This window comes from Mustelus asterias, chromosome 22, assembly GCF_964213995.1.
Source record: "Mustelus asterias chromosome 22, sMusAst1.hap1.1, whole genome shotgun sequence".
Taxonomy (NCBI): Eukaryota; Metazoa; Chordata; class Chondrichthyes; order Carcharhiniformes; family Triakidae; genus Mustelus; species Mustelus asterias.
In genome coordinates this window covers 4,464,124-4,480,594 of record NC_135822.1, presented here as the reverse complement: position 1 = coordinate 4,480,594, position 16,471 = coordinate 4,464,124, and positions in this window count along the sequence as shown.

The following is a 16,471-nucleotide window of genomic DNA, read 5'->3' as shown; positions in this document are numbered from 1 at the left end:
TGCCATGTTTCCGACTTTACAACAGCAACCACAATTCAAATATATTTCACTGCGTATAAAGCACTTCGAGAAGTCTGGTGAGAAAGGAAATGTGACTGAGTGATCGCTTAGCTGAGCATCTTCAGTCTGTGCGCAATCAGGACCCTGACCTTCCAGTTGCTGCCATTTTAACCCACGATCCTGCTCCCCATGCCCACATGTCAGTCCTTGGCCTGCTGCAATGTTCCAGTGAAGCTCAACGCAAACTGGAGGAACAGCATCTCATCTTCCCGCTCGGCACTTTACAACCTTCCGGTCTCAACATCGAATTCAACAACTTCAGATGATTCGCTCTACCCCACCTCGGCCCCCTTAGTTTTCATTTGATTTTATTTAATTTTTTACTGTTCTCCACCTTTTATCTCTTCATTGTCATTCTTCATTTTTCTTCCCTCCCGACTCTTTCTCCCTTCTTCACCCCCCGCTTCCCCTTCCCTACATTCTACCTCTGTCCCATCTTTTTCCGCACCCCCCCTCCCCCAACATCTTCATCTGTCACAGCTTACAGCTTCTCTGCCATTTGGCCATTCACACCCTTTATTCTCTCTATGGGCTGCCATTTCCCCTGGTTTTTGTGGCTATGACTCATCTTTCATTCCCTCTCCCTGCAGTATAAATATCTCCCACTTTCTGTGCCTTTTAACTTTGACAAAGGGTCATCTGGACTCGAAACGTCAGCTCTTTTCTCTCCTTACAGATGCTGCCAGACCTGCTGAGATTTTCCAGCGTTTTCTCTTTTGGTTTGAGAAGTCAGGTGCTTGTGAAAGGCACTATATAAATGCAGGCATGTCTTTCTTTCATTCCAGTCAGCTGAGTAAGTCCCAGCCGCGTTCTGACTGAAGCAGCCTCCTTTACAGAACGGAAACTTGCATGCTTGCCACTTTTGTTCCAAGCACATTGTACAATTAATAAGCTACACTAATGGGTGCTTCATATGAAAAATATTCACGATCAAGGACTAAATATCAGATTAACTGCATTTAACCAAGTAAGCAAGTGCAAAACCTTGACCAACTTTATTAAAAAGTACCAGCCTTCACCCAGACTTATAGAGAATAGCAGGCAGCTTATAATGAGTTGCAAATCTCTCATCTCAATACAGTTTCAAATGATTTTCTAAATGGAATTACAGCCTTTGTACCATTCTTCTTTATATTTATTTTACATTAAATATATATAAATGTGTATGTATGTATATTAAAAGCAACTGCATTCTCATATCATTGAGCCCTCAGCATTATTGCTGGCTTGATGTAGAAAGTTAATGGATATCTGAGGTAAGTGAAAGAGAGCTCCCTCATGTTGAGAGGCATTGTAATATTACAATATTACAATATTTTTCATTAGTAGCTTCCCACTTTCACTTTATGGACTCTTTCGTGGATAATGTAGTTAATATCTCTTTCCAATGGGGATTAGGTATTTTACAATCACAAAGCAGTGATTTCAAGGAGCTATTAACATTAATGAGACTGGTGTCTTTCAGCAGAATCAGTTAGTCACTTCCCAGAACATTTAAATCAAACCAAACTAGGGTTTTGACCAACTCAGCTGGACAGTGGACGGTGCAGAATTTGGGCTCTGCCCTGTGTGCCTTGCTCGTGAGTGCCAGTGTGAAGCACACTTCACATCAAATTCCCATTGAGTGAAGTCACGGACAAAATCATTCACACATTCAGTGCAACATAAATATTATTTTTAAGACTACCTTTATTATCTAGCAGTGTAAGTTGCCCACAAGATTTGGTTTTCCTTCTCTTCCTTGGGGAATGCCCACCTTAGTTCTAGGAGGAGTACTGGATGGACTCAAAAACTTTAGAAGGGGGCTGTGCGTTAGAGAAAACTGCAACAATTTGAGCTCTTGGGTTCCTATGGGAGGCGAATGAGGGGCATTGTTCACATTGCTAAAAGCCAAACTTTAGGTTTGGTATCAGAAACTTCTTCAGACATAGAGGGAAATAAACAAATATCAGGGGAGATTGTTAGGATCAAAGAATGGTTTTATCACATGGTTAGGGTCTGGGATGAGCTACCTAAGGGGAGGCAGTGGTGTAGTGGTATTGTCACTGGACTAGTAATCCAGCAACCCAGGGTAATGCTCTGGAGACTTGGGTTCAAATCCCACCACAGCAGATGTTGAAATTTTAATTCAATAAAGATCTGGAATTAAAAGGTGGCCATGAAACAATTGTCGATTGTTGTAAAAACATATCTGGTTTACTAATGTCCTTTAGGGAAGGAAATCTGCCGTCCTTACATGATCTGACCCACAGCAATGTGGTTGACTCTTAAATGCCCTCTGAAAGGGCCGAGCAAGCCACTCACTTTGAGGGTTGTTAGGGATCGGCAATAGATGCCGTCCTGGCCCAGCCAGTGACGTCTACATCCCCTGAATGGACAAAAGAAAAGAACTATGGGAGAAGGGCAGAGGAAAAGGAAACCATTTGGGTGTCATTTCCATGCCAGCTCCTTACAAAGGCAGCTCATGTTACTCACACTTACCCACCTTTTTGTCCACAGTCCTGTGAGTTTATCCTTTTCAGATAATGATATTCAATCCCTTTCAACCACCACATGCTCAGGCAGTGCATTCCAGATCCTATCCACTCATCTCACCCTTGGTTCTTTTGCCATTAACCCTAAATTGGTGCACCCCCCCCCCCCCCCCCCCCCGATTCTCGATCCTTCCACCCATGGGAACATTTTCTCTCTATCTGCCCTGTCCAGAGCCCTCATGATTTTGAACACCTCTATCAAATCTCCTCTCAGCTGAATCTTCTCTGAGAAGAGCAACCCCCAGCTTCTCCAGCTGATCCACATTGAGGCAACAGTCAAAGAGACAGGCGGTCATTTTTTAAATTCATTCGTGGGACATGGGTGTCACTGGCTGGCCAGCATTTATTGTCCATCCCCAGTTGCCCTTGAGAAGGTGGTGGTGAGCTGCCTTCTTGAATCGCTGCAGTCCACGTGCTGTGGGTTGACCCACAATGCTGTTAGGAAGGGAATTCCAAGATTTTAACCCCAGCGACTATGAAAGAACGGCCGATATATTTCCAAGTCTGGATGGTGAGTGACTTGGAGGGGAATTTGCAGATGGTGGTGTTCCCATGGATCTGCTGCCCTTGTTCTTCTAGGTGGAAGTGATCATGGGTTTGGAAGATGCTGTCTAAGGATCTTTGGTGAATTGCTGCATTGGGTGGCACGGTGGCACAGTGGTTAGCACTGCTGCCTCACAGCGTGCCAGGGACCTGGGTTCGATTCCCGGCTTGGGTGACTGTGTGGAGTTCGCACGTTCTCCCCATGTCTGTGTGGGTTTCTTCCAGGTGCTTCGGTTTCCTCCCACAGTCTGAAAGATGTGCTGGTCAGGTACGTTGACCCGAACAGGCACTGGAGGTGGCGAATAGGGGAATTTCACAGTAACTTCATTGCAGTGTTAATGTAAGCCTTACTTGTGACAAATAAATAAACTTTAAAATCTTTAGTGCATCTTGTAGATAGTACACACTGCTACTACTAAGCGTCGGTGGTGGAGAGAGTGGATGTTTGTAGATGTGGTGCCAATCAAGCGGGCTTTGTCCTGGATGGTGCCAAGCTTCTTGAACGTTGTTGGAGCTGAGGGGATTGCAGATCCTCTCTGAGTGAATGAGATGTGATGGGCCAAATGGCCTGCCTCATCAGCTTGACCTTGTAGTACACCACACTAGACAACCCTGTATTGTTTTATGTTGCCAATGTCATTGTGCTTTCTTCACAGGTTCCTGTTAACTGCAAAACTTGGAGGCAGAGATTCCTTGCATATCAGGAAATTTCGCTTAGCCGATTGCCCTCCTTATCTCAAGCATTCCATGAGAGCCCTGCAGAGTAATCCTTATGTAAAATCTGCACTGCAGCAACTGGCCAATTAAACCTTTCCTTTTACCATTCCCAGTGTGCTGGAAGTTTAAAAAAGATGTGTCAGGTAATAAGCCAGAATTGGGAAGATACTGGGCAGAGAACCGCTCTGAATGTCACAATAATATGAGCTGTTGAAAGGATTAAGTCAACATGTCATCTGATTTAGCACACTGCTAGAGCCAAAATTACAGTTTGAAACACGAATTAAACTTAGAAAGCACAAGAAATCTCTCACTAAACCGCCTTCCAGGTTAGACCTTTATTTCAATAAATCCACCTATATTCAACACCCGCCCTTCATCAATAGCTCTTCACATTTTTAAACCAACTCGCCCCTTCTCAATGACATTCAGTGTATTAAACGCATCCTGTTGATTCAGCGGGGCTATTTTTTCCAGATTAATAAGCTTTGTGCGGTATTACATTATAGTAGCATTAGGAATGGCAGTTAATCTGGGCGCTGTCTTTGCAACAATATAAAAAAAGGAATATAGAAAAATAAGGGACACCTGCACAGAAGGGTGATCCCGGGAGGCGGATTGAGTTTGAGTGTGAGAGCATCGGGTGTGTGGAGCTGGGACCACAACTGGTTCCTGCTTCATCATTCACACTTGTAAAAAAATATTAAATAACGCTGGGATATAATTTGCTTGTATTTCTTTGGCGTCAGAGGCAGGACAGACCCTGAAAGATGCCAGTTGACTTTGCCAGGCTGGTCTGTGGGTGAAAGACTCATGTCATGTTGCTAATCATTGCCCCAAAAGTGGGGGTTTGGGTGGTTTAAGGGTCTCAGATTTTCTTCCTGTCCCCCCCCCCGAAAAAAAAATTGGTTTGCAATGAATTCCCTTTTCATCCTCTGCACCTGTCCTTGTCTGAAAGCGGAGAGAACAGGCGGCGAGTAGGGACAGAAGCTGTATTGATACACATTAGTTTGAAATATTTATTAGCCTCTGACACTGTTGAATAGGGAATCTGAGTAATCGCGGAGAGGCAACGTCGCTTTTGTTTCACCTGCCTACGTTTTACAAATACCGACTTTCCCGAGTACATTTCTCTCTGTTTCTGTGGTGTGTGTGCTGTCCCGGTTCAAGGAGCTTTTTTCATTTTTCTTTAACCCATACTGTACATAGGCGCTTGTCAAAGGCTGTGTGTGCACTCTTTATGTGTCTGAGTAACCTCCTTACCATCAATTTTACTCCCTTTTCAGGAAATTGCCTGAATAGGAATTGATACTGAGATATTACAATGAGCATTCTGCTGAAGATTCGTTGGTGTCCTTTTACCTCCAGTGAAAAGCTTTGTAAAATACGGTTATTAGATTCAATTACTGGATCTTGCAGCAGAGGGGGAGAGACAATCTGGAGTACAAAGCAGATAGACTGTGAGAACTGTAACTGCCTCTCCTTGGTAAAAAGATCTAGATATCACAATAGTAATTTGCAGCTTCAAGTGCTTATGCTGACATGTGTGTGCAACTTAGAATGACTTGGGATTGGGGTTGGGGAGGTTGCTGTTCTTTTCCTAATGATTTGTTCCATTTCATCTTAATGCCATGATGGAGAGGACAGGCTTCCTCTGAGGGAGGGAGTCACATCAGGCCAAGCTAGTCGCCCCTTGATTGTCCATCTACCTCCTCCCATTCTCCCTCCCCATGGCAGCTCTTTGCTAATCATAGAATGTCTACAGTACAGATCGGGCCCCATCGGACCTGCATCGACAACAATCCCACCCAGGCCCTATCCCTGTAACCCCATGACTTTACCCTAGCTAATCCCCCTGACACTAATGGGAAATTCATCATGGCCAATCCACCTCACCTGCATATCTTTGGACTGTGGGAGGAAACCGGAGCACCCGGAGGAAACCCACGCAGACATGGGGCTAATGTGCAGACTCCACACAGACAGTGACCCAAGCCGGGAATTGAACCCGGGTCTCTGGAGCTGTGAGGCAGCAGTGCTAACTACTGTGCTATCATGTCACCCTTAATGGATGATACAATACTGCACCTGGACCTTCCAGGTCTTTATCCTCTGGAGTTTAGAAGAATCAGAGACCATCTCATTGCAACATTCAAGATCCATGTCCATGTGCTCTACTGCTGGAAGTTTCAAAAAGATATACCAGATAATTACAGGGTTAGGGCCTAGGTGGGATTGTGGTCGGTGCAGACTCAATGGGCCAAATGGCCTCGTTCTGCACTGTAGGATTCTATGATCTATAATAACAAAATCCATCCTCTATAGGCTGATCACCTAATTTCATCCAATCTCTCATTTTTCTATATACAAATTGGTGCATTTTCCTTCAATCTTCTTTCAGGTTATAGACTATTTTTCTTAACCCTTCACCCCAGTGTCCTTCCTCTGACGAAGGGTCATCCAGACTAGAAACATTGGCTCTATTCTCTCCCCGGAGGTGCTGTCAGAGCTGCTGAGATTTTCCAGCATTTTCTGTTTGAGCTTCTGGAGGGGTTTGACAGGGTGGTCACTGAATGATTGTTTCTAGTGATCGGGGAATCTAAAGCCCAGTCTCAGGATAGGGGGGCAATCATTTAGGACTGAAATGTGAGAAATGTCTTCACTGGAGGGACAGTGAATCTTTGGAATTCTCTATCCCAGGGGAGAATGATCAGATTGTTTTGTGTTTAAAACATCTTGAATATATTCTTTTTTAACTTTCTGACATTGCCCCACATAACAAGTGACATCAATTCTCTCCCAAGGATTGGGAACAAAATACAGCCCCTTACACCAACTCTGCCATTTAATACCTTCCTGGCTTATCTTGGGCTTCAACTCCACTTTCCTGCCCATTCCGCATGTCACTTAATTCTTCAAAAATCCTGTCTATCCCAGCCTTAAATATATTCAACGATGGAGCATCCACAAATCTCTGGGGAAGAGGATTCCAACAATTCACAATCTTTCCAGCAAAGGCATTTCTCACATCTCAGTCCTAAATGATCACCCTTTATCCTGAGACTGTGCCCCCGTGTTTTAGACACTCCTCCAGCAAAAACAATCTCTCAGTGTTAACCATATCAAATCCTCTCAGAATCCTGGATGTTGCAATGAAGTGGCTTTTCATTCTTCAAGAATAAAGGCCCAATTTACTCAGCCTCTGGCCACAGGACAACCCCATCATTCTGGGGTCTAATCTAGTGAACCTTCGGTGCCCCAACTCCAATACAAATATATCGTTTATTAAATGCGGAGACCAAAACTGCACACAGTATTCCAGAGGTTATTTCACCAAAACCCTGTACAATTATAGCAAGACATCCTTATCCCTGCACTCCAACCCTTTGCAATAAAGGCCAACAAACCATTTGCCTTCCTAACTGCTTGATGTGCTTGCATGCTAATATTCTGCATCCATTGCACAAGCACACCCATGTCTGTCTGAACATCAATGTTTGCCAGTTTCTCACCGTCTAAAAAATATTCTGCTCTCCTATTCTTATGTCTAATGTGAATAACTTCACATTTCTTCACATTATATTCCATCTGCAATCTTGCTGCCCACTCACTTAATCTGTCTCTACTTCTTTGCAGCCTCCCCATGTCTTCCCCACAGCTTACCTTTCCACTCATCTTTGTATTGTCAGAAAACTTGGATGCATTTCGCTCTGTCTCTTCAACAAGTCATTCATATAGATTGTAAATAGCTGTGGCCCCAGCACTGATCCTTGCGGCACTCCACTAGTCAGAGCTTGTCAATTGAAACTGCTCGATTTATGCTTACTCCTTGCTTCCTTCCTGTTAACCAATCCTCTATCCATGCTAATATATTACCCCAACTCAATGAGCCTTTATCCTGTCTATTACCCTTTAGTGTGGCATCTTATCGAATGCTGTTTGGAAATCCTGATATACTACATCTACTGATACCCCTATATCAACCCGACTAGTTACATCCTTAAAAAATCTAGTAAAATGTCTCACAACACCAGGTTAAAGTCCAACAGGTTTATTTGGAATCACAAGCTTTTGGAGCGCTGCTCCTTTATCAGGTGAGACTCACCTGATGAAGAAGCAGTGCTCTGAAAGCTCATGATTCCAAATAAACCTGTTGGACTTTAACCTGAAGTTGTGAGACTTTTTACTGTGCCCACCCCAGTCCAACGCCGGCATCTCCACATCAAAAAATCTAATACATCTGTCAAACAGGATTTCCCTTCAGTAAAACCATGTTGACTGGCCCAAGTCATGCTGTGCTTTTCAAAGTGCTTTGTTAAGACTTCCTAAAAATTGATTTCTGCATTTTCCCAACAACTGATGTTAGGCAAACTGGCCTCTGGTTCCCTGTTCTCTCACTTCCTCCTTTCTTGAGAAGTGGGGTTGTATTTGCCAATTTCCAGTCTGATGGTAGCATTCCCAAATCTAGGGAATGCTGGAAAACAATAGGTAGCAGCTATCTCATTTAAAACCAAGGGTGTAGGCCATCAAGTCCTGGGGATTTGTCAGATTTTAGTCCCTTGAATTTCCCCAATACCTTTTTTTTCTGCTGATATTAATTTCCTTAACTTCTTCACTCTTTTTAGCCCTTAGGTTACCTGAAATGGTACACAACTTGTATCTCCTATTTCGAAGACAGATACATTGGGTGGGATTTTTCACACAACCTACCGCGTGTTCTGCAGTGGCAGGAGGTGACCCACCATTGGCTGATGGCGGGAACTTCTGGTCCCGGTGTCGTCAATGGGATTTCAGATTGAATGTACCCCTCATCACTCTGAAGCCCACAGCGGGTGTGTGACGTCGGTGAGACTGGATGATCCCGCCGGCATGAACAGCCAGAAAGCTCTGGCCAAAGTATTTGTTCAATGTCTCTGCCATTTCCTTATTCTCCATGATAATTTCTTCTGCTTCTAATAGACTAATATTTACTTTAGCTACTCTCTTCCTTTTTATATACTTATAAAAGCCTCTTACAATCTGTTTTTATATTTCTGGTTAGTTTAGTCTCATATTCAATTTTTTTCCCTTTTTAATCACCTTTATGTTGGCCTGTTTCTAAAACACTTTCAGTCCTCCGACTTGCCGCTGTTCTTTGCAGCATTGTAAATCTCTTTTTTTAATCTAATACTTTAATTAACTCCCTGAATGAGCCTCTGATGGATCTTTCTTGCCAAGTTTTCATTTTTCAATGGGATGTACTTGTGTTGAACATTTGGAATTGTTTCTTGAAATATTTCCCATTGTTCATTTCCCATTATACCTTTTAGCCTATTTACTCAATCTGATTAGTCGGGTGGATAAAGGGGAACCAGTAGATGTAGTATACCTGGATTTCCAAAAGACTTTCAATCAGATGCCAAACAAAAGTGTAATAGACAAGATAAGGGCTCACTGAGTTGGAGTAATACAACAGCATGGAGGATGGAGGATTGGTTAACAGGCAGAAAGGGAAGAATGGGCAGCACGGTGACACATTAGCACTGCTGCCTCACACTGCCAGGGACCCGGGTTCAATTCCCGACCAGGGTCACTGTCTGTGCAGAGTCTGCACATTCTCCCCGTGTCTGCTTGGATTTCCTCCGGTTTCCTCCCACAGTCTGAAAGACGTGCTGATAAGGTGCATTGGTCATCCTAAATTCTCCCTCCGTGTACTGGAGTGTGGCAACTAGGGGATTTTCACCATAACTTCATTGCAGTGTTAATGTAAGCCTACTTGTGACACTGATCAATAAACTTTAAACTTTTTAACTCCTTTCTTCATAACAATGTGACAGGCTTTGTTTGAACTTAAAATTCATTTTTTTTATGGTCACTGACATCACATAGATCACATAGTTTTAAATCCAGGCTGAATCCTGTCCTGTAGCCAGTGGGATAAGGAGAACAGGTGCTGTGGGCTTTTGCAGTGCTCCTCAAACTGGGATCCACAGATCTTCAGAGACTTTTCATGGTATTTATGAAATAATGTGAATTGCAAGTCAGGGGTTGAGGGCAGTGAACAACCAACCATACCTGGAGCACTAGATGACCTGACCATTCCACCTTGGAGGGAAATACATAAAGATAGATGGTAAGATGCTAGATGATAAGATGATAAAATGGTATGCTATGTCTGTATGTGCGCAAGAAACAATAGTTTTCACTGAATACTGATACATGTGACAATAATAAATCAAATCAAATCAAAGAAGCAGGCACACCATTGCATTGATATCTATACATAGACACTTGTTTTCATCAAAACATTATTGAAAAACTCTACATGAAGCCTTTTCATGTTATGAGTATTATATCGTATTATAATTTAGTTGAATTTGAAAAGCTCTTGCAAAAAATAATTTGATCATTTAAAAAGTGGCCCTTCAACCAAATGTGCTTGAAAACCATAACACTCGGGGAATCCCATTCTCCATAATCATCCTCATTGTATCTTTAATGTCAAGAACACTCAACCAAATCTTCCCTTTGTTTCCAAACAGTGGTGATTTTGGTCTAAACTTTGTGCAGCCGGATTCTCTAAATCCTCACAGATATGAAGGCATGATAGTTGAGGTGACCTCCTCTGGCACTGCACATGTCTATGGTTTCACAGAGCTTCATTGGGCATTGGTTCCTCTGGTGACTTTCCTTAGGTGCCATGTTAAGATTCTGTAACACCCTGGTTAGAAATGTACATGGAGGTAACTCAGTCCCATTAATCGCCATCTTACAAATCAGTGTTTAACATTTTGTAGACTGACTAATCTGACTAACCAAGACACTGATTAGCCGAGGCACTAACTAGTCTGACAAACTGAGACACTGACTAACTGAGATACTGACTAACTGAGACACTGACTTAGTGTCAGCAGGGGTTAATGAGGGTAGTGCAGTGGATGTTGTGTACATGGATTTTAGCAAGGCGTTTGACAAGGTCCCACATGGCAGATTGGTCAAAAAAGTAAAAGCCCGTGGGATACAGGGTAATGTGGCAAACTGGAGCAAAAGCTTGGTTTAGTAACAGCAGACAAGGGTAATGGTTGATGGATGCCTTTGCGAATGGAAAGTTGTTTCAAGTGGGGTTCCACAGGGCTCAGTGTTGGGACCCTTGCTGTTTGTGTTATGTACCAGTGACTTGGATGTGAATGATAGGGAAATTTGCAGATGACACAAAGATTGGCCGAGGATTGGCTAGTGTAAAGGATAGCTACAATGCCCAAAACTAGATAGATGAATTGATGGAGTGGATGGTAAAGTGGCAGATGGATTTTAACATAGAGAAGTGTGACATCATGAATTTAGGGAGGTCAAACAGGGAATACACATAAATGGGAATACATTAAGAGGGCTAGATGAAGTGAGAGATCTTGGCGTACAAATACAGAGTCCCTAAAGACAGCAGTTCAAGGAGACAAGGTTGTAAAGAAGGCAAGTGGAATGCTCTCCTTCATTGGTGGAGGTATAGAATATAAAAGTGAGGATATAATGTTGGAATTGTATAAAACACTGCTGAGGCTACAACTGGAATAGTGTGTGAAGTTCTGATCATCACATTACAGGAAAGACATAATTGCTCTGGACTGAGAGCAGAGGAGGTTTACAAGAATGTTGCCAGGGCTGGAAAAGTGTAACAATGAGGAGAGATTGGATAGGTTGGGGTTATTTTCCTTGGAACAAAGAAAGCTGAGGGGTGACTTGATTGAGGTGGACAAAATAATGAGGGGACGAGATAGACAGGATAAAATTGTTTCCCTTGGTGGAGAATTCTATAACCCAGGGATATAGATTCAAAATGAGTGGCAGAAGGTGCAGAGGGGACATGAGGAAGACCTTTTCTATGCAAGGGGTGGTGGGTGTCTGGAATTCATTGCCCGAGTTGGTGGTGGAGGCAGAGACCCTAAACTCAATTAAAAAGTACAGGATCTGCACTTAAAATGCTGTAAACTGCAGGGCTATGGGCCAGGTGCAGGAAGGTGGGAAAGGGCACCTGGGAGTCCTCAGGCTGAATGGCCTGTGACTGTGCTGTAACTTTTCTTTGGGTTCCACACTTCTGACTAACTGAGATACTGACCAACACAGAGGCACTGTCTAGTCTGACTAACCAAGTCACTGACTAACCAAGACACTAACTAACTGGTCTGACTAACCGAGACATTGAGTAACCGAGGCTTTGGCATCGTAAACAACTGAGGAATCTATGGTCAGGTTTCTGCCTCTCTACCTGGTGGGAAGCTGTCATTGATAAGCAGGTGAATCGGTAAGAAAATGAGTCCAGCTCACACGGCCTCCATTCTCTGCAAAGAGGGAGTGAGAGAGGTTCCTGGTCAGCCTGATCGGGTCTGAGGGTCGGCATTGAAGGTGACTGCCTCCTAAACCACTTGTTTTGAATGACATGTGGGACAGTGGATTGTGAAGGCCGCGGTAATGATCACCTCGCAGTATTGAGATGGAGAATACGTCAACATTCCAGTTTGGACAAAATCAACTCAACTCTATTATGGTCTTAAAAGGAAGGTGTGATTCTACACAATGGTTCATTCCTCCAGTTCCCATCAAAACAGAAACCTGCTCTGACTAAGTCATCCAGAAACGTTGGCTCTATTCTCTCTCCACAGATACTGTCAGACCCGCTGAGATTTTCCAGCATTTTCTATTTTTGTTTCAGATTCCAGCATCCGCAGTAATTTGCTTTTATTTCTAAACAGAAACCTTCTTGTTTTTGAAAGAGTTGGCTGAATTTGAGGGGGCAAATCTTCTCATAGCTAGCACCATTGTCACAGGGAGTGTTCCTCTAAACCTCTCACACTGTAGCTTTTAAAGCTTTTAAGTTTATTTATTAGTGTCACAAGTAGGCTTACATTAACACTGCAATGTGAAAATCCCCTCGTCGCCACACTCTGGCACCCGTTCGGGTACACTGAGGGAGAATTTAGCATGGCCAGTGCACCCAACCAGCATGTTTTTCAGACTGTGGGAAGAAACTGGAGTGCCCGGAGGAAACCCACGCAGACACGGGGAGAACGTGCACACACAGTGACCCAAGCCGGGAATCGAACCCAGGTCCCTGGCGCTGTGAGGCAGCAGTGCTAACCACACTGTGCCACCGTGCCGTTGACCCAGCAAATGTTCCTCTAACTCCCTCACTCCTGGGAAATTCCCTCATCCTTCCCTTCGCCATTTCTTGGGAAGAACTGAATCAACTTAAATAACGGTGGCGCCGGCGACATCAGCCTTAAAACAAAACCTTTAAAAATGAGTTAGCAATAACCCGTCCGCAGCAAATCAGCGCTACACCGAGGGGAAGCAGCAATATCTCTCTCAGTTTGGCCATCACACTCTCCAAGTTCAGTGTAACTGGCTAATATGATCAGAGCATGTGTCAAATGTGGAGATATTCATCTGAAGCTGCTTTAAACCCTGCAGTTTTCGAACGGGGGACAGGTCACACCTGTTGCGGAACTTGATAGAAGACTTATTTATAAACTTTCAGCTTGGGATTCTTTTTGAACTTTAGTATGCTGGCGTCCTGAGCGAGGGAGAGCAGGGCCCAGAAAGGCCTGTTTATGAAATGCTTTTAAAGAGTCACTCGTCATTTCTGAACCTTTCTGCATAGCTTCATAAACCTATCAACTGACACACTTCCTCAAGATGCCGTTTAAAACACGAACTGCCTGTTCAAGGGCATTCAGGACAGTTTTGTCTAAACACACACACACACACTGACACGCCGCACAATGTTTCCTCTGTTGAGAAACATTCTAAATCCCCCCCAAATTTCTCCCCACATCCTACGGGCACCTCTTGAAATTTGTGCCGGGGTTAAAAGGAGCAATTTCTCTCTCTGCACTTTTCAGATGTTGTGAGCTGGTGGCTGTCTCTTTAAAAAAAAACAGGCTCGGGGAAAAAATCCATAAAAGGACAAAATTCATAATTAAACCAGCGTTATGATCTGAACCCTCCCATAATGAGAGGTGGTCGCGAAGTGGCCTGAGTTATTTTGGCATCTAGTCGGATTGGATCCCAATTTTTTTGTATGTTGGGGGGAGGGGGGTTCCTATTTTTGGAATTTATCCACAGTTTTTGGGACAAGAGTTTTTTTTTGTGTTGAAAGGGCCACATATTCGTGCTGTTAAGCTCCGTTTATAAGTTTTGACTGATGGCAGGGCAGGTGGTGAGTGGGCAACTCGCCATGTGAGATGAGTGTCCTCTATTGAAGTGGGCAATTTGTGGCTCGGGTAGTCGCTGATCAGACAGTTTTCTCCCAAGCAAATTCCTCCTCAACTGTAAATAAATAATACCCTATCTCTCGCAAAAAAAATACATATATATTGCAGTCAGTCACTTTGTTGGCAGCCTTATTGAGCCACGCATGCATCTGCGGTTAAAATTAGACAGTCCATTTGAACCGTCCCGGAGCACCTGACAAACACGCAGTTAAACTTCAAACTGGTGACCCAAACACGTAAGATTTCTAAATTGCGAACATTTCTTTCCCAAGTTGACAGAACATTTCGGCTGGCTCTTTTTGGAAATATATACCTCTGCTGGGGGGAACTGGGATGACCTTGATAAGGTCATCTGTAAAAAAAATCTTCATAATTATCCAACCGTGTTGGGGAGCTGTGATCAAAATTGACCCCAAATTGTGGCCAAGGGGTTAAACTAAACTCAGTCAAACTGAAAACTCTCATTTCTCTCCCCCTCCCCCCGGGGCTTGAGAAAGTTTTACCGGGCCATTCTCAGGGTGCAGGCTCCAGATTTTAGTCATTTGCACATTTGTTTTAACAATGCGAGCCACGGTTCAAGTGGCTTGTCCTCGTTTGCATGTTATTTGCAAGTTGCCTCAATTTGACACCAGGAAGATTGTAAGCGTTCTGTTCAGCCGTTGCCCGATTTTAAACTGGGGTTCCAGTCATTGAAGGGGGTTGGGGGGGAGATACATTTTCCACTCCGGTTAAGTGAGAGAGGAGGAGTTAATTGTCAGAGCAGTGAGGGGCTGAAACTACTGCAGAATTCTGTCTCTGTCCCTCCAAAACTGGATTCTCCATTCCCAGGGCGTTATGTCGAATTCTTTACAAAATCCCAAATTCACCCAGTCCCTGAGGCATCCGGTGCCATCCAAATCTAGTAAAAAAAAATGTTATTTTTTTGTTACTCCATTCTTAAAGTTCCAAAGCCAGTGCTCAGAGTGAACCCGGCAAACCCGAATCCATCTCCTTGCTTGCCCCCCAAAACCAAATTGAACCCAATTCACTGTTCCCACAAGAGAGACAAACAAGATCCAAGCTGACAAGATGAGGTATTGCCCCCCTCCGCCCCCCCCCCCCATCCCAGGCTCGATCTGACGCTTGATCTTAGCTGAATGGCCGAGAAGCGATTTTTTTAAACAGAAAATGGATAATGCATTTGACAGTAAAGACCTGTTTCACATCCTAACCCCGGCGCCTGTCACCAAAAGCGTGGCTTGTTGAATTCGCAGCACTGTACAGTTACCCTATCACCCTTATTTAATTATAATCCGACAGAATTAAGTGTTAGTTGAAGGTTCTTTGCTTCAAACGTAAACTTAACATTTGAAAGGCTCCGATGACTAGCGAGTGATTTGGTAACATGCGGTGTGCCCTTCATTTAAAAGCGATTGATTTGAGAGGTAATGGATAATTGTGACAGTTTATTTTATTGGGGGGGGGGGGTGCCTTGAAACCATCAGGCTCCAGGGTTTAAAAACAAAACGTGAGCAGCAAAGGAATTGGTTTGTCAAATTATTCGCGGAGTCATTGGTGAATTGGGTGATGAATTCAGGATCAGATTACTGCTTCCATTAGTCTGGGGTACACCGATCAGCCCCTCTGCTGGCAATGTCCATCCTATACGGATCAATAGCGCAATCACACAGCCCAATGACACCGCTGTTTAAATAGATGGAGGAGGGAAGGATGGGTTGCACTTTATAGCTTTTTATTCTGTAGACATTCGGAGATAGATTTCAGCATCCGCAGGTTCTAACTTTATAGACCGGCCCTGCATTCGCTCCCGGAGTTTAACTTTGATGTGCAGTTTGTGTTGTGCCTTGTCCCGAATGCTATTTCCAGATGGTTCTGGTCATATAAATATCTCTTCTTCCAGGAGTTCACATGAGAAAAAAAAGGTCGTTGTACCTATTGAAAATTCTGTTTCAGGAGAGTTCAAGTGCAGGTCGAAAAATCGATTCTTTTTTTTGTTTCCTGTTGGGTATTTTTTTTAATGCACACAGAGCAACGTCTGGGGAAAGGCAAGAAATCATAAAAAAATGACAACAAAACTAGTATCTACACAGAGGAAGAATAACAGCCCAATACCCTTTAATTACTCTGCAGCCCTTCATTTATAAAGCTTTAACCTGAATCATCTCCCTGCAACTGATGTTGAATTCACTCAACATGTTAGTGTTAAAATGTTTCAATTCCAAGTGATTCCCTTCCGTGATATTAAATCAACTTTATGAATTCGTTTAGTTAAAAAAAGCAGAACTGATAAATACCAATTCAGTCTTTTCCCTATAATTTGTTCATAATTCTGGCTAAAGAAATGTCACTGCACAGCACATTAATATAACT